Genomic DNA, 20000 nt, shown 5'->3' on the forward strand with positions numbered 1-20000 from the left:
AGACTGAACCCTAACAACGGAGCACCTCAAATCCTGGTCCGTGAACTGGAGATGGGCAGTCTTGGGGGCATTTCTTAGAAGAGGAGGGACATGGCCAGATGCTTAGAGGGTCCCTTGGGCAGTCCAGCCATGAAGGTGGGACTGGAGGGGGCAGGATGGTAGGTGGGAGGCCTGAGAGGGTGACACAGGTCAGGATACTGAGGCCCAGAGAGAGGCGTGCCTGCCTGCAGTTTCATGGCAATTGAGAAAGAAGAACTGGAACGGGAGCCAGGTCTGTCCACGTCCAGGTCCTGCTCCGGATGGGCTGCCCCTTGATCACGGGCACCACTGGCACACACGCACGCACTGCTAATTCACCTCCCCCGGTCTGGTCCCTTCCCGGGGCCCCTCTCAGGTCAAGCCATGCGTCATTTTACACCATTGTCCTCACAGTTATTGGAATTTGGAAGCATTGCAAAAATGCCTCGGTCTTCTCATATATGGAGATTGTTGCAGAGAAAGTACTGGTTTGGGGAAAGGTTATTTCCTTCCTTGAGGGTGGGGAGCCCAGCTTTTCTAGGGGGGGGATGCTGTATTGTAGGCCACCCGGGTCACAGCACTGGTGAGGAAGCCGTGCTGCCTGCCTGTCCCGGGCTGGGAGACAGCCTGGCCCAGAATGTGGGGGGCAGGGAGCACCCATGTCCTGGGGAGTGGGATGGCCGCCTCTGGCCCCTGGAGGCCTTTTTGCCTTCAGGAGACCCTGACCTGCTAGGGCTTCAGTCTTTCAATTTCCTCATTGCAAAGTGGGGACAGCCCTCCTGGCTGTGCTGTTGTTTGATGGCCAGGAGTGGCCTGAAATGTGGGAAGAGGGCCTGACCTGTAGAGTGCCAGTAGGGTAAGGAGCCACCCAGGCCAGGAAGGCATGGGGGTGCTGGCATGCTTGCCTGGCCCGACCTTGAGTCCTGTGTTTGTGTCCCAGCCTCAGCTTTTCCGAGGATGTAAAATGGGCCTGCTGGTAGTGGCCTGCCCGGAAGGGTTGTTGTGCAGATTTGAGGAAAAAGCCCCAACACAGCTTTTGGCAGGTACTTCACTAATTCATGCTAGCTAGGTTCTTTGAGCATCAGGACCCCACACTCCTGTCCTCCTTCTCTGTTCTCCTCATCATTAAGAAGATGGCCTTGTGGTCAGGACACACCAGTTTGGGTTTTGTTTTTTTTTTTTTTTAATTTTAAAGATTATATTTATTTATTCGTGAGAGACACACAGAGAGAGGCAGAGACACAGGCAGAGGGAGACACAGGCTCCGTGTGGGGAGCCCGATGTGGGACTCGATCCCAGGACCCTGGGAGCACAGCCTGAGCCGAAGGCAGACACTCGACCACTGAGCCACCCAGGTGCCCTGGGTTCTTGATAAGCCTCCCAGGGTTCCTTCCTCAGCCTGGGTCTCCCATCCCAGTCTTGAATTCCCAGCTGTGTCTTTGATCACCAAGTGAGTGTTAGGTGATTCAGAAAATTCTGTTCTTCTCAATGACTCCTCACAATGAAAGCACCACATTAAAAACATTGTGGTAGAGAACTCTCAGGACCCTGGGAGAACACCTCCCCAGCCCCCAGTGAGTCTGGGGCCTGTAGGCCGAGTCACAGGGAGCCAGGGAAGGGTTCTGAGCAGGAGAGTGCAGCCTGCTGGGGAATGCGTGGGACAGGCTGACTGGGACAGGACCTCTGGGGGTCAGGGCCAGCTCAGGATCAGAGTATGGGTGGTCTCGACACATGCCAGTCCCTTGAAGGCACAACCACACTGTACCCTCCTTGCTCCCCCAACACCCACAGGCATGTGTGCACACACAAGCGCACCCCTCCCCCCCAGGGCCACAGCTCTTCCCTGTGGTTTCTGTGTCAGCCCCCTGGGCCTCAGGAGCTGAGAGATTAGCTGTCCTCGTGGTGGTTTGGTGCTGGTTGGGCATCTCAGCGTCCTTTATCTGTTCCCCTGGCATGTCCTCAGAGCAGAATAATTCAAGTGTTGTCCAGCCTTGGGCACCTCAGAGTCTCTGACTGCTGTTCTCAGATCATGGGGCTGAGGAAGGCAGGCCCCTTAGGGGCCTCGTGTCCTTTCTTTGGGGAAAAAAGCCAGTGGTATTGGCTTCCTCTCCTGATACATGATGATCAGTGCAACACTATCACATTTTCTGCTGTATCTTCCGACCTCTGGTGGCTTTACATTATACACAGTATATATATTTTTTAAATTCCTTCCCCGTTTTACTTATATTTATTTCAAAGGAGACCTCTCGTCACAGCTGTAGGCAAAAATCAGACTTGCCCCAAATCAGCAGTAGCCAGGAAAATAAAGATTAAGAGCAGCCATGCAGGGCTTTGAACACTTGTACTTCTGTTCCCTGCCTCAGCCTCGAGCCGTGGGACCTGCCCTCTCTTTGTTACGAAGAAAGGGTGGCAAGTGGCAGGCAGATGTGCAGGGCACGCCAGCGGTCCACAGAGAGTTCTCTGTGATCCTGATTGGTGGAAAGAGATTAGGTGGGGGATAGTTACTCTCCATGGGCCTCTGTCACATACGCTTTGTTCCTGAGATTTGAGGTCGTCCTGCATGGTCCTCTCTAGCCCTTGGACAGACCCCTCTGGCAGGCCATCCCACACCTCCCATCTCCTGGGGACCCCATTGGCATGTTTCCTGCTGGGCAGGGCTGTGACGGGAGGCTGCTGCCCCTCCAGCGGGATGTCTTCTCGGAGACCCAAGTCCCTGGTTCTCAGGCCAGGGGTTGGGAGCATTCTCTGAGGTGTCCAGTGGCCTGGGGTCGATGCCAAGAGGTTGTGGGTGGGGGGCATAGGGCCAGGGCTCCAGTGCTGAGGGAAGAGGTTGATGATAGCTTGCGAGGTGAGGCTGGGCCCAGTCTTTGAATGACGTGGGCAATCTAGGCCTGGCTCAGTGGGCTAGATTCCATCTGTAAGCTATGAAGTGCAGTGAGCAGAGGTCATTAATGATAGGTCTCATGGGTGATACTGATAACACTCATGCTCATGACTGGTCAGGCCCTTAATTAGCCGCATGCCCCAGCGAGAGGAATAGTTTGCCCTAGTGCTCCTCTGCCCTCACCCCCCATAACTTGTTTTCTTGAACCGAGTGGCTGACCTTACACCCTGACGAGTGAGAGAGACTCATTTAAGGGAGTGCTGGCCATGGGAAGGAAATGGTGACGTCAGTTGCCTGTCCCTGCAATGCCCCACTGTGATCCCAAGGCAGGATGTGCCTGAGCCAGGTATGCTCCTGAGGCATGGTGGTGGCTTCCTGTGCAGGGGGTAGGAGCATGACCCCTCCTTGGCTTCAGACCTCAGGGTTCTCACTAGGATGGTAGGGCCTCAGCATGCGGCATGGTAGCCCAGACATGCCCTGGACTGTGTCTCACACCATGGTTTCCCCCCGCACCCTGCTCCTCACTTCAGATGGGGCCTGTGTATCGTGCGGTGGGCGGTTTCGCCTTCACGTGGGCTTCACTTGAGGCTGCTCAGGAGAAGCAGAGGGTCCAGTGCATCATCAGGGAAGACCTGGACCCGCTGGCCCCAGAGAAAGCTACAGCTAGGGTCTCTGATGCCGCCAAGCCTGCCTTACACCCCATCTTCATTTTGTCTCTGCTTTTCTCTACAAGCCTGGTTGATGTTCTCAGAATGATTTAAATGTGCCTGCCCTCAGCTTAGAGGCCTCCTGGCTTCCAGTCTCTTCTACTAGAGATGCTCTGTATGTTCTTTTAGTTCCAGTTCAGAATCCCGGGGAAGAGCTCTGATTGGCCCAGCTTGGGCGACACGTCCATCCTGGGCCAGTGGGCTGTGGCCAGTGGCGGTGGCGGGGTTGTGATAGTGACATGGCTCTGTGGGCTGTCTCCAGCCGGCCCCTGAGAATGGGCCCTGTGTGAAGCAGACTAACCCTGCAGGAGGTGCCTGCTGCAGAGTTCAACTCTATTAACTCCAGAGAAAAACATTCTTGGAGTCAAGTCAGCAACAGACACAACGCGGTTGCTCATCTTACTTTCTCATCACAAGTGTTAGGATTATTTTGATCACAGGTGAGAATAATTTCAGCAAAAAAGTCATGTAACAAAAAAGTACAGGGTACAGTTGTAGGCTTGGCTATATCCAGTGGCTCTAGAGATGACCCCAGGACTGTGTCTCCATTCTCCGTGTTGCATTATCCTCAGACAGCCTCTGCCACGTGGCTCACTCCTATAAGCTCAGAAGCTTCAGCATGGGCCCATGTGACAGTCACTGTGGATGAGAGATGGCCATCCTGTGGTCCATGTAGCCTGAGAGGGGGTGGCTCCCTAGAGGGAGATTGGGGTTTTCTTGCTGGGAGAAGGGGATGGAGGTCTCCAGAGCATCACTGGGTTGTTCTATCTAACCAAGTAGCTGTTTCTTCCCCTGTTCCTATGTCACATGGCGGACCCATCCCAAAGGGAGTATGAGGATGTTCCAGAATGTGTAACAACGGCTCTTCAACATCTGGGGTAGTTCATAGTTTAATAGGGAGTTGAGAGAAGGGGTGGGGACTGTAGGGTCTTGACCTCTAGCCTGACCACACTTAGCCCAAGTGGCGAGGATGCGGGCTGAGTCTGTTATTCTCGGAAGGTTTGGTCTCACCCTCGTGTTTTGCGTCTCTCTTGTCTGTGAACCCTGTGTGGATGCAGACACTCCGTGTACAGATTGCAGAGAGGTCAAAGAAGGCAGCTTTGAACTCCAAGGGAAGGTTTTTCAGAGGAGGGCCTTGAGGGATGAGTAGGAGTTTGCTAAGGGGAAGGAGGAAGAGCCTGGCAGAGAGAACCAAGGAAAGGGCAGAGTTGAGGAGCCATGGAAGATTTAAGAGTACCTGGGACAGTCCTTTTTAAAAATGTTGAATAAGTATTCAGTGCCTGTTGTCTGCCAGGAGCGACGCTGGGGTCCCTGCATTGTCCCCCTGGGTGCTCCTGGGTGTTGCAGAGAGGCTGCTTTGGCTGGGCTCACGGGCACGTGGGACACGCTTTCTCGGAGGGTCACGTCCGCAGTGCCCGGCAGCCTGGGGAGCTTGGCCCTGCGTGCTGCCTGTCTCTGTTCTGGGCCCTGGGGGGCTCCTGATGGTTATGCCACAGCTGGGGCCAGACCCCCTACTTGCTGCACACTGGCCACCCTGCTGGCAGCCCTGAGAAATTCCTGAATTTCAGGGCCATGCAAATAAATAGGGGCACCAGTGCAGCAAAGCCCGAGGACATAGCAGGGTTTCTGTGGCTGGTGCCTCCTTCCACGTGCCACTGTGGTCAAGGGAGCCCAGGGCTGCTGCAGGCCAGCCCTGTCCTGCTTGTCTCTGTCATCCGCCTCTAGTCTGTCCCTGTCTTGTCTGTCTGCTTGGCTTCTGATCTCTGCTTCTCTGTCTAACTTCCTGTCTTGTCTCTTTCTGCCTGTCCCCTTCCACTCCACCCTCGCCCCTTGTGGAGTCATGAAGCTAGAAAGGTGACATGTGAAAAAAGGCTCCTGTGCACCTGTGGTTACAGCGTGGGGCTCCCAGCGTAGACGGTGACTCGCCAGGTGACCTCATGCAAGTTTCTGCCGATCTCGAAGGCCCTTCTGGGAAGAGTTTGTGAGTGACACTCACATTTATAACTCATCCCATGTCCTGTGTCAGGCCTGTGCTGGGGCCATACACACTAATTAATTCCTCCACCCCCCCTCCCCCACTTTGAGCGCCGGCAGTGGCCCAGACCCAGGTCAGGGCTGAGCAGAAGGGCAGGGTCCCTGCCTCGGATCACAGTCCAGCTGGGGACATAAACAGACAGACACATCAGTGTAAAATGGTCCCTGCCAGTCCCGGCCCCTGAAGGCCATCCTATCTGGCTAGCCAGGCGATGGGATCTCCGCAGTGTGGCTGATTGCAGAATGAGCCCGTCCTGGGCACTGACTGTGCCCCGAGTGGGTGACATCAGCAGGGCTGTCCACACTGAGGCTGGAGAAGTGGTGCAAGACTGGATGGGCTCTGTTGGAGCTCTGAACAAGGTGGGGCCAGGGACATGGTGGGGAGCAGGAGGCAGGTCATGGGGGCGCTGAGGAGACAGCATGGTCTGGGCCGAGGGGGAGAGACACAGGTGTAGAGAGAGGGATGGTCAGGAGCCTGGGGGAGCAGTGGCTGGGGCTGGAGAAGGGGGTGGGACTCACCACGGGAGGATGGCCCAGCACGTGTGTGTGTGTGCACAGGTTTGTGTGTTCGTACGCATACACAGTCACATGCACATTCATACCTCCTCATGCAGTTGTACACACTTAAATTTGCACACACAGCCACTCCACAACCACTCCATTACACTTACAGTTCACATCCTCATGAATGAGTTCACCCTTCTTCACACGAGTGTGTGCACAGACTCACTCATACACCCAAACTCCAGTTCACACGAGCGCTTTCTCACCTCACCTATATGCAGCTCTTGTGGAAGGGACCCTTGGTCCTTAGGCTTCCCTTGAAAGCACCTCTTATATCAAAGGAAGGAAAAAAACAAGAGAATGTCTGCCAGAGCCTAGAGATAGGGTGAGAGCCGGGTCCAGGACCCTCTCAGGGGACTCCCAGGAGCTCCCTGGAGCAGCTCAGTCTCTGCTGGGTTTCTCAGCACAGAAGGAACCCCGGGCTCAACTCTAGAAGGTGGGATTAGAGGCTGCGCCAAGATTTGGGAGGCTCTGGAGGACTCCCAAAAATTTATCTTACCCTGGCCTACTATGGTCCCTAAAATCCCACCTCCCTGTTCCTTCGGGGGGGGGGCCTTAAATTCCCCCAAGGCCAGTTTATTTTCTGGGACAGGAGAGGGGTGAATCCATTTCCATAGGAGCCTGGCAGGCGATCCTCTTTACCAGGAGGAGCTGACTTTTCTCAGAGCTTTTAATCACAGAATGTCAAATTTTACTGATGCTTTCCCCCTAGCATCTAGTGAGATGACCTTATAGCATTTTTCTTTTGGTGAATTGCATTGATTTTAAAATATTGAACTACCCTTGCATTCCTGAGGTAATGCTGTCTGGGCACAGCATATTATCTCTGTAATGTGCTGCTGGATTCCATTGCATGGTATTTTATGTAGGACTTGGCAGCTAGATTCATAAGTGAAACTGGCCTGTACTTCTCTCTGCTGATAGTACCCATGTCTGGTTTGGTGTGAGGATTTTCCTCATCTTACAAAATGGGGGGGGGAAGATGCCTCCTTTTGTTTTTCTAGAGCCTGGAAACATTTTTTTAAAAGGATGGAAAGTATTGTCACCTCTGATTGTACCGTGTCTTGAGCTAGCCTCTTGCAGATGGTTCTTTATTTCATCCCACAGCATCTTGTGAGGAGAGCATGGTGCTTCTTTTTTTTTTTTTTTAAAGATTTTATTTATTTATTCATAAGAGACACACACACACAGAGAGGCAGAGACACAGGCAGAGGGAGAAGCAGTCTCCATGCAGGGAGCCCAACACGGGACTGGATCCCGGGACTCCAGGACCATACCCTGGGCCCAAGGCAGTGCTAAACTGCTGAGCCACCCAGGGATACCCGAGCATGGTGCTTCTCATTTAACAGGTGGGGAAAATGAGGCTCAGAAGGCCAGTCTCTGGCCTATGGTCAAACAGTGGGAGTCAGCTCAGCTGGGCTGAGAATGTAGGCCACTGTGACTCTAGGGCCATACTTCCAAGCTATTCAACATGGCCAAGAATTGTCTGAGATGCTGGCCTATAGGAGAGCCTTTGGCTTATTCTAGGGTTTTTCACGGGGTCTGGGAAGAGTGCTGATTGAGCATCAGGAGAACTTTCCTAGCTCTACCTGCCCATCTGCTGCTCACCTACCTATGTACCTGCCTACCATTCATGCATCCACTTGTCCACTGATCCATTGCCTGCATAGTCACTGAGCTGCCTCTCAGCCATTCATTCCTACACTGATACACCCACCCATTAACCCACTGTCCCATCCATCCTCCATCTCCTCACCCATCTATCCACCCGTCTGCTCATCCATCAGACATTTATTTATCCACATGCTGGGTTACTCATTCATCCATTGACCCACTTTCCCATCCATCTGCCATCTGCTCATCCACCCATATATCTATGTTCACCATCTGTCTATTCCCCCATCCATCTCTTCATCAGCTATCCATCTACATACCGGTTTACTTATCCATCCACTGACCCACCTCTTCTCCATCCATCTGCTTCCTCCTACCTGCTCATCAATCATCCACCCATCCATCCATCCATCCATCCATCCACTTGTCCATCTACCTACCCTTGGGGCTTAGCCTTAGAGCAGGAGCTAGGATTTGGGTCTTCAGAAATTCAGAAGGGAGGACACCATGGTTTGGGATAGCAATATGAGCAAAGATGAGGGGTTCGGAGTCTTCCAGTTTATCAGGAGTTGGGTGAATGGAAGGCAGCAGAGGGAGATGGGTCTGGGAAGATAGATGGGGGCTAGATGGTGATGGACTTTGAATGCCACTCTTAGGAGTTTTCACTATGTCCCTGGGCCAGGGGTCTTCAACTAGGGGTCTGTGAATGAGCTCCAGGGAGTCCATGGGACCCTTAAAATGATCTACAACAGCTTTTGGAGTATGCTCATGTATCTGTAAGACTCTCAGTTGCAAGTGACAGAAAACCTGGTCCAGGTTAGCTTAACACACTGGGTTCATATCACTGTAAAATTCAGTTTTTCAGTTAGGCATGGCTGGATCCAGGTGCTCAGCAGTATCACTGTTTCTGTTTTTCCACCTCTTGGGCTTTTCTTGTTTTTGAGTTGGCTCTAGCCTCAGACAGTCTCCACCTGAGAACAGGATGGCTTGAGGGATCCTTGACATGAAATCATTTCATATCTAACACACTGGGAAAGAGAGAGGCCGTTTGCCCAAAACCTTACTTGAATTGGGTTTCTTGAGCTCACATTAGCCTGCTGTCCAAGTCTGAATTTGGCATTGTTGTGACAGGAATAGGAAACAGTGATAGTGAGGGGCAGTGGGGTGGTGTGGACCCCAGAATGAAGCCCGCGGGCTGCTCTTAGAAGGCGGGTAAATATACAATGGAATGGTTTCTGCTACCAGATTTTGCTTGCATTTTCCCTTTTTTTGGTGTGTGTGGGGGTGGGTGGGTGGTTGTTGCCCATAGCTTTTCCTGGATTCTCGAAGGGCCCGGAGGTGACAGGGAACCATTCAGGGTTTTGAGCGGGGGTGAGAGGAGATGAGCCAAAAAGCCTCCTGTGGGTGGGCCCAGGGCAGGCTGGCTGGAAGATGAGTGGATCTGTCACAGAGGGAGGGAGAGGTCAGGGGTATGACGCGGCCAGTCTGTCTGGGGCCGGGCGTGGTAGAGGGCGCTGGACACCAGGTGGGGAGAGCAGTGAGCTCAGCGTGGCCATGGGCAGGCCCGTGTCTCATTGCTCCTCCCTGGGAGCGTTTCTTCCTTCCAGAGTTGTGACTTGTGGGGAAGGAATATAGCAGCTCCCTCCTGGTGCCAAAAGCAATATTTTCTTTTCTTGAAGGTTGATTGTAAGTCATGGACATTCATCTTTGTGATTTTTCACCTGCTTATGCGGTAATGAGATTAATGATTATGTATACAGGGTCAGCTCTCACCCAGGCTTTGAGGAGCTTTTTATTCATTTCTTTTTTTTTTTTTTCCTTTCTTTTTAGGGAGGAGAGAGCAGGGAGGGGAATATACCCTGCCTGCTCTACTTGAAGGATGATTTTTCAGTGTTTTCATGAGCTCACCCCTTTGGCGATCCCCAGGGGCCAGTGAGCCTTTGAGGACACAAGGCTCTCAGCCCCTCTCTGTGTCCCACCTGGGGTCCCGATGTTCGTCAGTACTTTGCACCAGGGGTTGGCTGAAAGACCCTGTGTCCCCCAGCCCCTCCCCTCTCCTCAGGGGTCTCAGGCCACCCACCTATGCCTTCAGCCCTGCCCCCCGCCAGCACGAGGACCCACACCCCACCTCTCCAACACGCCCCTGGCCCTGTAACCTGTCTCCTCATGGCCAACCTTGTCTCCCTGCAAACGATTCCAGCGATTATGAAGACTTTTGCCCATGAGGAAATGAAGGAAAATAAGACTTTAAAGACGGAAGCCAAACATGATTACTTACTTTCGGTGATTTGTGACTATTGTTCACATCCTTCCTGTCCTTCTCATTTCTTCTGCCAGCACCCTCTCTAGTTCTTGTTTTCTTTCCTTGGGCTACTAAAATTGGCTCTTTTTTTTTTTCTGTTCTTTAAAAAATCTCTTTTATTGTATAAAAGCATACATATAAAAAAAAGTACATGAAAGTCAGCATACCCTCAAGTGACCACTACCTGGGTGCATCAGGAGGACAGCCCCCACACCCAGGAGTTCCCATGGTCCCTCCCTGTCTCCCTCTGCCCACCAGGTGCCCATCACCAGACTTCTGGGGTGGACAGTCCAGCTTGGCTTTTTAGTTTTGTCTCCTATGTTTGTATTCCCCATATGATGTTTCAGTTTTCGGACTTTATGAAAACTTCCTTGGACTCCTTGAAAGGATGTCTATAGTTCCTTCTTTTTTCCTTTCTTTTTAGAGAGAGAGAGAGAGAGAGAGAGAGAGAGAGAGAGCGCATGGCGGGGGAGGAGCAGACATAGAGGAAGAGAGAGAGTCTCAAGCAGGCAACGCAAGGCCTGATCCCAGGACCCTGTGATTGTGACCTGGACCGAAATCAAGAAATCAAGAATTGGATGCTTAACTGACTGAGCCACCCAGGCACCCCTGTAGTTGTTTCTTGAATTCCCAGCATGCTGGACCTGGTGTGGGCCCCTGCCCCACTGTCGGAACGGTATCTGCTAAATATTCTGGATGCTTTCTCTTGTTCTCTAGGGGCACTGCCCATGGGGAACTGATGGGACTCCTCTTTGGAGCTTCTCTCTATCCTTGATTTTCATACCCCTTCCTCCATCTTTTCTCCTCTTGCTACTCACCTCACCACATCCTGCCCTCTTCTTTGTTCCCTGCATACCAGCCACAATGTGTCAAGCTGGTTCCTACCCCTGGGCCTTTGCACATGCTCTTACTGCTGCCTGAGATGTCAATCCCCAGATCTTTGCATAGCCACCACAGTTTTGCCAGGCAAGTCTCAGCTGAAATGTCACCTCTTGCATGTGGTTGCTGTCCTGACCACTTTTTTTTTTTAATATTTATTTATCTGAGGGAGGGAGAGAGAGAGAGAGAGAGAGAGAGAGAGAGAGAGAGAGAGAGAGAACATGCACAGGTGGGAGGGGCAGAGGGAGAAGGAAGAGAGAATCTCAAGCAGACTCTCACTGAGCATGAAGCCTGATGTGGAACTTGATCCCAGGACCCCAAGATCTCATCCTGAGCTGAAACCAAAAGTTGGATGCTTAACCAACTGTGCTACCCAGGCGCCCCTGCTGTGACCACTCATGATGCCTATAGTATCTTCTTATTCATTTGTTCCTTGTCTCTTCCCTCTACTAACTAATGTTGGCCCCATTCGGGTGGGAGCTTTGTTGGTTTTGCTCACTGTCACATCCCAGTCCCTGTAATAGGAGGTGGCGGGTAGCAGCTGTGTGATGAATATCTACAAGGTAAAGGACTCTGGCTGTATTCCCTTAGCAAGACAGACCTGGGTTCAAATCCCCATGCCACCTTTTACTGGTGATACGACTGTGGGAAGATCATTTACCCTCCCTAGGCCTGAGTTTCCCTACCAGTAGAGTGTGTTAACCCGGAGTTCAGTGTTTGGCACTGAGGAAGTGATAGTTGAGTATGAACCTAACCAACAGCTAAAACCCCTGCTGACATTCTGTGCCAAGTACAAGTTTATTTTTCCCGATGAACTAGATGACTTCCTCTGATCCAACAAGGAGCACTGGGTCATCCTCTAATTTCCCTTCTGGCTTTGGCTGCCAGGAAGCTTACTAGCAGGGGGAGGTGTCTGGAGCAGCCCTGGTTTCCTGTGGGGCCTTCGGTGTGCTTCCTTCTTTCCTCTCCTCTCTGAGCTCTTTCATTATTCACTTTTGGCTCCACAGTGCATGTGTTTCTACTTTTTATTGTATCAAAATACACATAACTGAAAGTGGACTGGGCAGCCCCGATGGCTTAGCAGTTTAGTGCCGCCTTCAGCCCAGGGCATGATCCTGGAGACCCGGGATTGAGTCCCATGTCAGTCTCCCTGCATAGAGCCTGCTTCTCCCTCTGCCTGTGTCTCTTTCTCTCTCTCTCTCTAATAAATAAATAAAATCTTTTAAAAAAATCAGAAAGTGGACCATCTTAGCCATTTTTAACCATTGTAGTTCAGTGGCATCAAGTCCATTCACACTGTTGTGCCACCACCCCCACCGTCCATCTCTGGGACATTTTCATCTTCTCAAATGGAAACTCTGTCCCCATGAAACACTAACTCCCCATCACCCCAACCCCAGCCCTTGGCCCCCACCGTCCTACGTTCTGTCTCGATGAACTTGATGACTCCAGGGACCTCATAAAGGTGGGATCTACAGTATTGGTCCTATGGTGCCTGCCTTATTTCACTTAATACAATGTCTGCAGTGTTCGTCCGTGTTGTAGCCAGTGTCAGAACCTCCTTCCTTCTTAAGGCTGAATAATATTACATTCTAGGTATAGACCATGTTTTATTTAAATACTCATCTGTTGATGGACCCTTGGGTTGCCTCTGCCTTTTGGCTATCGTGAATAGTGCTGCAATGAGCATGGGTATGCAAATACTATTTTTAGTACATACTTTCTTACTTTCTGAGCCTGGGGTGATCTCAGACTAAATTATAAATTAAAGGTAGATAGGGCGGCTGGGTGACTCAGTGGGTTAGACATCTGCCTTCAGCTCAGGTCATGGTCCTGGGGTCCTGGGATCGAGCCCTGCATTGGGCTCCCTGCTCTGCAGGGAGTCTGCTTCTCCCTCTGCCTCTTCCCCCTGGCTTGTGCACTCTCTCTCTCAAATAAATAAAATATTAAAAAATAAGTTAAAGATATATTTGGGGACACTTACTAGGACTACACTGTTTTATCTGCTCCTGCCCTGTATGTGGGGGGATGTGCACGTGTGTGAGAGACACTGTAGCCACCTGGTCCCCCTCACCTGGAGGTGCACTCATCCCCTGTGCTCCAGATGTCAGCTGCTAATGGGTCCCACCTGTATCCTTCTGCAGGTGCTTACCCATGGCCAGCAGGCATTGCCTCCCACTACGTGCCTGGGAAGTGATCCTTCCCTCTTCACCCCATTGTGTCCTTCGCCAGTGACTGACTCAGATCCGTGAGTGGGACAAGCCCTGGGGTGCCAGTCACACTGCAGTGCTCCCCAGGAATCAGACTAGTGCCAGACTCTAACCAACACCACATCTTTGCCCAGTTTTGTCTCCTGTGCCCCTTTCCCTTCTTCCAGGAGTTGTCGCCCAATAAGTCATGTGTGTGAGAACCCATGCCAGATTCCTCCTCTGGGGTCTAAGACAGCATGTAGCTCCTGCATTCCCTCCTGCACTGTGTATGTTGTATGACTGTGGGATGTGGTTGGAATCTGATAGGATTGACATACTGTGGCCTACTAGGGCCACCTGGGTAGTAGCGGGTACCTTGCAAAGGGGGCAAAATCCCCCTGTCTGCCACTTAGAGAAGAGGTGGGTCCAACCCCAGGAGACCAGGATATTCAGGTGACCCTAGGCAGGACGGAGCAGGAGCTCCTCTGGGCCTCCCTCCTTTGGGTATAGATAAGAGAAGCCCAAGGCCCAAGGGAGTCCAGGGGGATAGTGAACTGGGAACCCACTGATGCCAATGGGGAGTGAGTGTGGACTTGCCATGGACAAGAGAAGCCCTGCCAGCAGGTCCTACCTTCTAGTTTTCCTGGAGAAGTTGGGGGGGGGGGGCGTCTAACTTTGGTGCAAAGTATTCAGATTTTAAATGTTACAACACTAAATTAATTATAAATTATAAATTAATGACATTGAAATGTTATAATATTTGCAACTATTTTCAAATGTGGATCGTTAGGCTGGCTTGTGACCACCCCCTGGTCGGACTTGGGGGGCAGCAGGGAGCTGTTTGGGGCAGGCATCTGAGAGGAGCAGGGCCAGGTGGTCCTGATGACTCACATGGTTGTAACTAGTGTGTCTGCAAGTGTCCTGTATGTTTATTTCTCTTCTGTCATCCTCCGCTGCTTGGAAGTCCCAGTGTTTTGATATAGCTGTCTCTTGTTTAAAAGAGAGATCCCCTGCAAATATTTAGAAAGTGTTGAAGCCATGCCAGCACCAACCTGAGCTTTTCTTCTTGTCTGGGGTTGTCAGGTGAAAATGCAGGATGCCCAGTTAAATTGGGATCTCAGATAAGCAATGAATAAGCACACCCCCAGTATTATACAGGACATACTTAAGCTAAACATTTGTGCATTGCTTATCTGAAGCTCCCCGATAACTGCATGTCTTGTGTTTTTATTTGCTAGCTTTGGCAAGCCTGTTCATGTCAGGATCAGAAGGATCAGAGGCCCAGGGAAGGGAAGCATTTCCTTATCTTGTGATTTGACGCTATGTGAGACCAGACCCCTCTTTCGATAACAGCACCGCGATGAATCAGTATCTCCCAGGGCCATGGGGGAGGGGGGCGCCAGCATGGCCTTGGCAGCCCAGAGAGTTCTCATCTGGGCCCGCTGTAGATGGGAGCTGTGCGAGGTGGTGCCAGCTTACTGCAGAGATTTGTGTTTGAGTTTTGGGGCAGCAGTCGTGAGGGTAGCAGAGAGGGGAGCTTGCAGCCAGAGTGAGGGAGGGTGAATGAGGGTCGAGCAGCACCCCAAGGCACCTCTGACTATGCTATGCCAGAGACCTCCCTCCCTCCATGCCCTGGGGTGGGGGACAGAGGGAGAGTAGGCATGTCTCCACCCTGTGCTCAGCCACCTGCCTCAGGGGATGCTCCCTGGGAAGAAACCCTTTCTAAGTATGCACCCACCCCTACTCATGAGAACCTGACCCTGGGCTACAGCAGAGTCCTTGCTGCCCCCTCTCCCCGCCCAGCAGGTGTCTAATCCACAGAGACCAAAGCTGTGGCAGCCTGGACCATGACCTCCACCCACCGCTGGTCCTGCCTGGAGCCCTCTCCGGGACCTCCAGCTCTGGGAGTCAAAGACCCACCCCACTGAGCTGGGTGCACTCCCACATATGAGTGTCGGTGGCTTCCTGGCCTTCAGCCCCACCTACACACTGACGTAGCCCTTCATTGTGGAGAGTGGCAGACTGAAACCGAGATGACCTGAAGGGACACCAGACACCCATCACCTAGATTTTGCAGTTGTGAACATTTGGCCATTTTGCTTTTGACTGCTCTCCACACTGACATATGTTAGGGCATATTATAGGCATGATGGCTCAAGAAAAGATTAGTAAAGAAGGAGAAAGTATTAATTTTGAAAGCATGCCAGCTTTGGCAGCCGTCACACCTCACAGAAAGATCGGCTGGTCCCCAGTCCGTCCTTGGAACCCCACGGTTAGCCGAAATGGCTTTCTCATCTGGTTAGTTCACACCCAGGGCCGATCAGGATTCCCACACGAATTGGGCTGTTCTGTCTCAGGCCTGTTTGGATCTAGAGCAGCCTTGTCCTTTGCCTGCTCTTCTCGTGGGCTGTAGGGGCAGGGGACATTTGTCCTGCGGAATCTCCCATCTCCTGATCATCTGTGTTTAATTGCTTAGATCCCAGTGGTTCTGGTTACCTGTTGCCTCATGACCAACTACCCTGATCCTTGGCAGCTGAGAGCAACAGCATTCATATAACTTGCTCAGACATTTAGGCAGGCCTTGGCTCCTTCTTTTGGCATCAGCTGGGGATGTCTGTGGTGTTCACCTGGCATCTGGGCTGATGGGGGCCTTCAGAATGGACCCATATACCCAGTGCCGTGTGCAGGAGGCATGGATGTTGGACTCATGTGGTCTCACCAGCAGGGTGGTCACACGTCTTCCCTGGTGGCTCTGTGCTCTCAGAGACCTGGGTGAAAGCCACCTGGCCTCATCCAGGTGCCTCAGTATCCCCACTGCCACTCCCCTATGGGGTCAGTTGAAGTTCTGAGTTTCACTGGTTACCCGTGTCCCCAGGCCCATCCCTCAGCCAATTGCAGTGAAGGGGGGGATGAGCTTTGTGGGTTGGCTAGGTGTGGTCATGTGGCCATGCCCCAGCGTGGAGCTGGGTGCAGGGCCCCCCTACCTGAACCCTCCCCGAGGCTGGTGGGGTTCCTGCTTGTAGAGGGGCCCACTTAGGATGTGGGATTCTTTTTGGTTTTCTAGCTAGACCTCAGGCGCTAATAGTTGAGTTAATTACAGTTCTCAACTAATAACACACCATTATCTTGGTCTCTGCAGGGTCCTGCTTTTATTTTATTGGTCGGTTTATTCCCATTATCTTTGCTCCCCACACCATTCCATTTTCCCACTATGGCTACATCCAGTTCTGCTCAGTGCGTATCTGTTTGCCTGTGTTTTGCAACTGGTGTATTTTACTCCACACGAGTGCCTTGGGCTAGCTTGTTCTGTTTCTTACCTGTTCCACTTGGTGCTCTATTTTTAAGGTCCGACCTTGTTGCTCTCTGCACAGCAAATCACCGACATAGCATTCGGTGGGGCCTTACAGTGATGTGTCTGTCAGGGTCCCAGCAGGAAATGGAGTGTGTGTGTGCGGGGGCTTCCAGGGTTTCCCAGAGGAGTGGTTAATGGAGAGACCTAGAACAGAGGTGTGGGCAGGGTTGGGTGAACTCTAGTGGGTGGGGAGTCCTTAGCGCCCTGGGCCTGCAGGGGCAGGGGAAAAGGCAGCTCTCCGAACCCAGCAGGGTCATCCAACTGGAGTTGTGGCCTTGGGCAGAGTAGCGGGCAGCCACCACCAGACCCCTGCCCTGAGGGAAGGCGGGGAGGGAGATGGGGAATAGGTACCCCAGCCTCTCTTGCCCACCCTCTGGGCTGTCAGTGGCTGCCATGGAGGGGTGCGGGAGCCTCCTGGACACGGGCTGGAGAGCTCAGCCTCCCAGGTGGAGGCAGGGTGAAGGAGGGAGGGGAGTGACTCTAGGGACAGGTAACAGCACAGTGGTCTGCGCCCTGCTGTGTGTCCCCCACCTACCAGCCGACGAATACCGGGTGTCTACCGTGGGCATGTGGACCTGCTGCAGATTTCTTTGGAGAGCTCACTGGACATACTTGTGGACCTAACTGCATATCCAGGCCTCTCCAGGGTGTCCGTCCCACTGGTCACTTAGGCCAGCTGGCCTTGTAATAGTCACAGTCTTGTTATTCTGAATATGCATCCATTAGCTAGGTCTGCCAGGGTGGTGGGTATAGGGCAGGACCTGTGCGGGTTTGACCTTGCATTTCCCCTGTCCCCAAGGAGTTCCCACCTTGGGAGTGCATGGCCCAGTCTGCAGGCATTGGGCAGCCTGGCTGGAGGCCCTTTGTTTGTGACCATGGTCTGGCTGCTGGGGCTCCCCCCTGCAGGGAGGTCAGACTCCCTTGCTCTGCCCCTCCCCTTGTGGCTCCTCTTTTTAGATTGGAAAGGGGGGTTGTCTGCAGAAGCCAGACATTAAGGGGGCCACTTGCTGTGGGGGCCGTGGGAAACAGCAGCTGGAGTCTCCGGGAGGGATGTGTTTGTATCTGAGAACCAGTGCTGTAGAGATTGTGCCCTCCTGCGTTTCACCTGTGTGTCTCCAGCCCTGCTTGCTTATCTCCAAGGACAGGGAGCTCACCCCTTCCCCCTAGCAGCCTGGTCTAATACTTGACCTGGAGAAAGCTTTTCCCATGCGGAACTGGGATCCACCCCCATGCCCCCTACCCTTCATACACACCTGAGGGTCCTGACCTTCCCAGAGCAGCTTGTGGAGATGTACCAGGGCTCTCTGAGGCTTCTCTTCTCTAGTTGAGGCACCCTAAGGGGCCCAGGCCCCTCCCCATTGGGCCACCTCCTCTGAACACATCTCCGTGGGTCCTAGCTGTCTCGCAGGGGGTCACACAACCTTCAGACAGCGCAGGAGGCTCTGAGCAGCATGCCACAAGCCCCATGCTTCCATTCTTCTAGCTGGAGACCGTAGTGGGAATGAGCATGAGGTCCCCAGTTTTGGGGTGAGCCTGGGGGGGACCCTGAATTCAAGCACACCCAACATGTGTCAGTCAGTGATGAGGCCACACAGGCTTTGTGGGGAACAGGAACCCATACCCTGTGTGACATCTCAAAGTGGCTAGGGCTCGGTGGTTTTCAAGAGGAGTCAGAAATTTGAATTTTCTTTTTCAGAAACCTACGGCCAGTTCCTGATTCCTCTTTGTGCTTATAGAGCCCCCCTTCCTGAGGTGGCTTCTCGGCTGGGGGAAGGGGATGTCCCTTCCTGGCTTTACCAGATTCATCCGGACTTTCCTTGGGCTTCTCAAACTTGGCGTGGCCCCAGCTGGGCTGCATGTCCCCCTGCAGGCCCTCCTTCGGCAGCCTTCCCTGCCTCAGGAAGCCAGAGCTCCATCCTCCCAGGTCCGTGGGCCAAACCTCGGTGGCTCCTCCCAGACTCTTCTCCTGTCACACCCCATCCAGCCCCTCAGCAAATCCTGTCAGTTCTGCCTTTGAAATAACTCCCCTTCCCCTCATCCTCTCCTGCCTCCCATCCTTTGCTACCCTGGCCATCTCATGCCCTCTCCCTGGTCTCCCTGCCCCTGCTTAGCTCCCTTGTTCTCAACATAGCAGCTGGGTGAATCCCTGTGAGTAGAGAGTCCCATCTGGTGGTCCCAGACTCCACAGCTCCCAGCAGCCCCTGCCGGAGCCAGAAGCCCTGCTTGATCTGACTGTTGTTACCTCACTCATCCTGCTCATGTGCTCAGCGATGGTGGCCCTCTGCTGGTCCTGCCTCAGGCCCTTTGCACTTGCTGTTGGGTAGGCTGACATGCAGATATGCCTTAACCTTCAGATATTCACATGGCTGTCTCCTGTGATTCACTCAGGTCTCAGATGAAATGGCACTTCCTTAGAGAAGCCTTGCTTGACTACCCTGGCTAAAATAGGCTTTCCCACAGTCCCAGTCATTTCCTGCTCCACTTCCTTGCTTTCTGTCATTTATTTCTCCATTGTGCTTATTACTGCCGGGCATTCAGTGGGTCTATTACCTGCCTCCCCACATCAGAGCCTCTCTGCTGGCACAATGGCCACAGAGCTGATTCCTTTGCTGAGAACCCCCAGTTCTAGAGGTGCCCAGCACTTAGGGCCTGTTCAGTCGGTGCTGGGTGACTGGCTGGCAGAGGCAAACCTCCAGGTCCCACTGAACTGGGTGCAGAAGAATTGGAGGAGTTGCTGTCATTTTCCCCTGGACTCAGGCCCTTACCCTCCAGGGGAAGGGGGGAGGGGACAGCAGCATGAGGCTGCTTCTTCTAGAAACAGTGGTGGCTCTGCGCTCTGTTGCCTCTCTCCTCTTGTCAGAAACTTTTAAGAAGTCATTATCATATTCTTTTTTGTTTGAATGTGTAAAGGTTTGAAATTTTTATAGTTACAGGTTCGAAATGACAAACACTTAAAATATTAGAGATGTCACTTTATTGTCCCCCCCCAACCCCGTTTTTTAGGAAGTCAGACAGTTTTAGCAAAGTTACTGCAAACAAACAATAGCTCAGCCTCGCTGCGGTAGGTGGAGAAGGAGCCCTGTCTGGGAGTGAGGGCAGGCTCAGGGCGGTACCCACTGGGATCACAGACTTTTCCCTGCTGCAGGGAAGGCTCCACGGGGCTTGGGGCCACAGCGGCGGTGTGTTGGGGTCAGCTGCTCTCAGGTCACTAGGGGTCTGCTGAGTGGGGTTGCAGAGGGCATGGAGGGCATATCTCAGGGCAGATGGGAGGTGAGGCTGGGGCTGGGGTGGGGGCCAGAGGGTGGAGAGCTGTTCCTGGGGGGAGTGGACAGGACTGACAGGGGGTGTTAAGGACAGAAGGTATCTAGAATAACTCTGGGAAGGGCAGTAGCATTTGCTGAGGCAGCTGAGGACATTGGCAGGAGCCTCCCCTGTGGCTAAACCTGTTGTCCAA

The 20000-nt window shown here is 52.8% G+C and overlaps 1 protein-coding gene across 4 annotated transcripts in view; it reads left to right on the forward strand.

Annotated features, from left to right (window-relative positions):
* Nucleotides 1-20000, forward strand: part of FBLN2 (fibulin 2) — a 96385-nt gene that overhangs the window by 16968 nt on the left and 59417 nt on the right. The window contains exon 1 of one of the 4 annotated variants that reach the window (XM_055343480.1): nt 19727-19750. The exons of the other annotated variants lie outside the window; for them this stretch is intronic. The gene's annotated coding sequence lies outside the window, so the exon portion shown is untranslated. Of the gene's footprint in view, nt 1-19726; nt 19751-20000 lie in introns of those variants that run through there. 4 annotated transcript variants of the gene reach the window in all.

Source organism: Nyctereutes procyonoides, unplaced genomic scaffold (genome assembly GCF_905146905.1).
Source record: "Nyctereutes procyonoides isolate TBG_1078 unplaced genomic scaffold, NYPRO_anot_genome, whole genome shotgun sequence".
Taxonomy (NCBI): domain Eukaryota; kingdom Metazoa; phylum Chordata; class Mammalia; order Carnivora; family Canidae; genus Nyctereutes; species Nyctereutes procyonoides.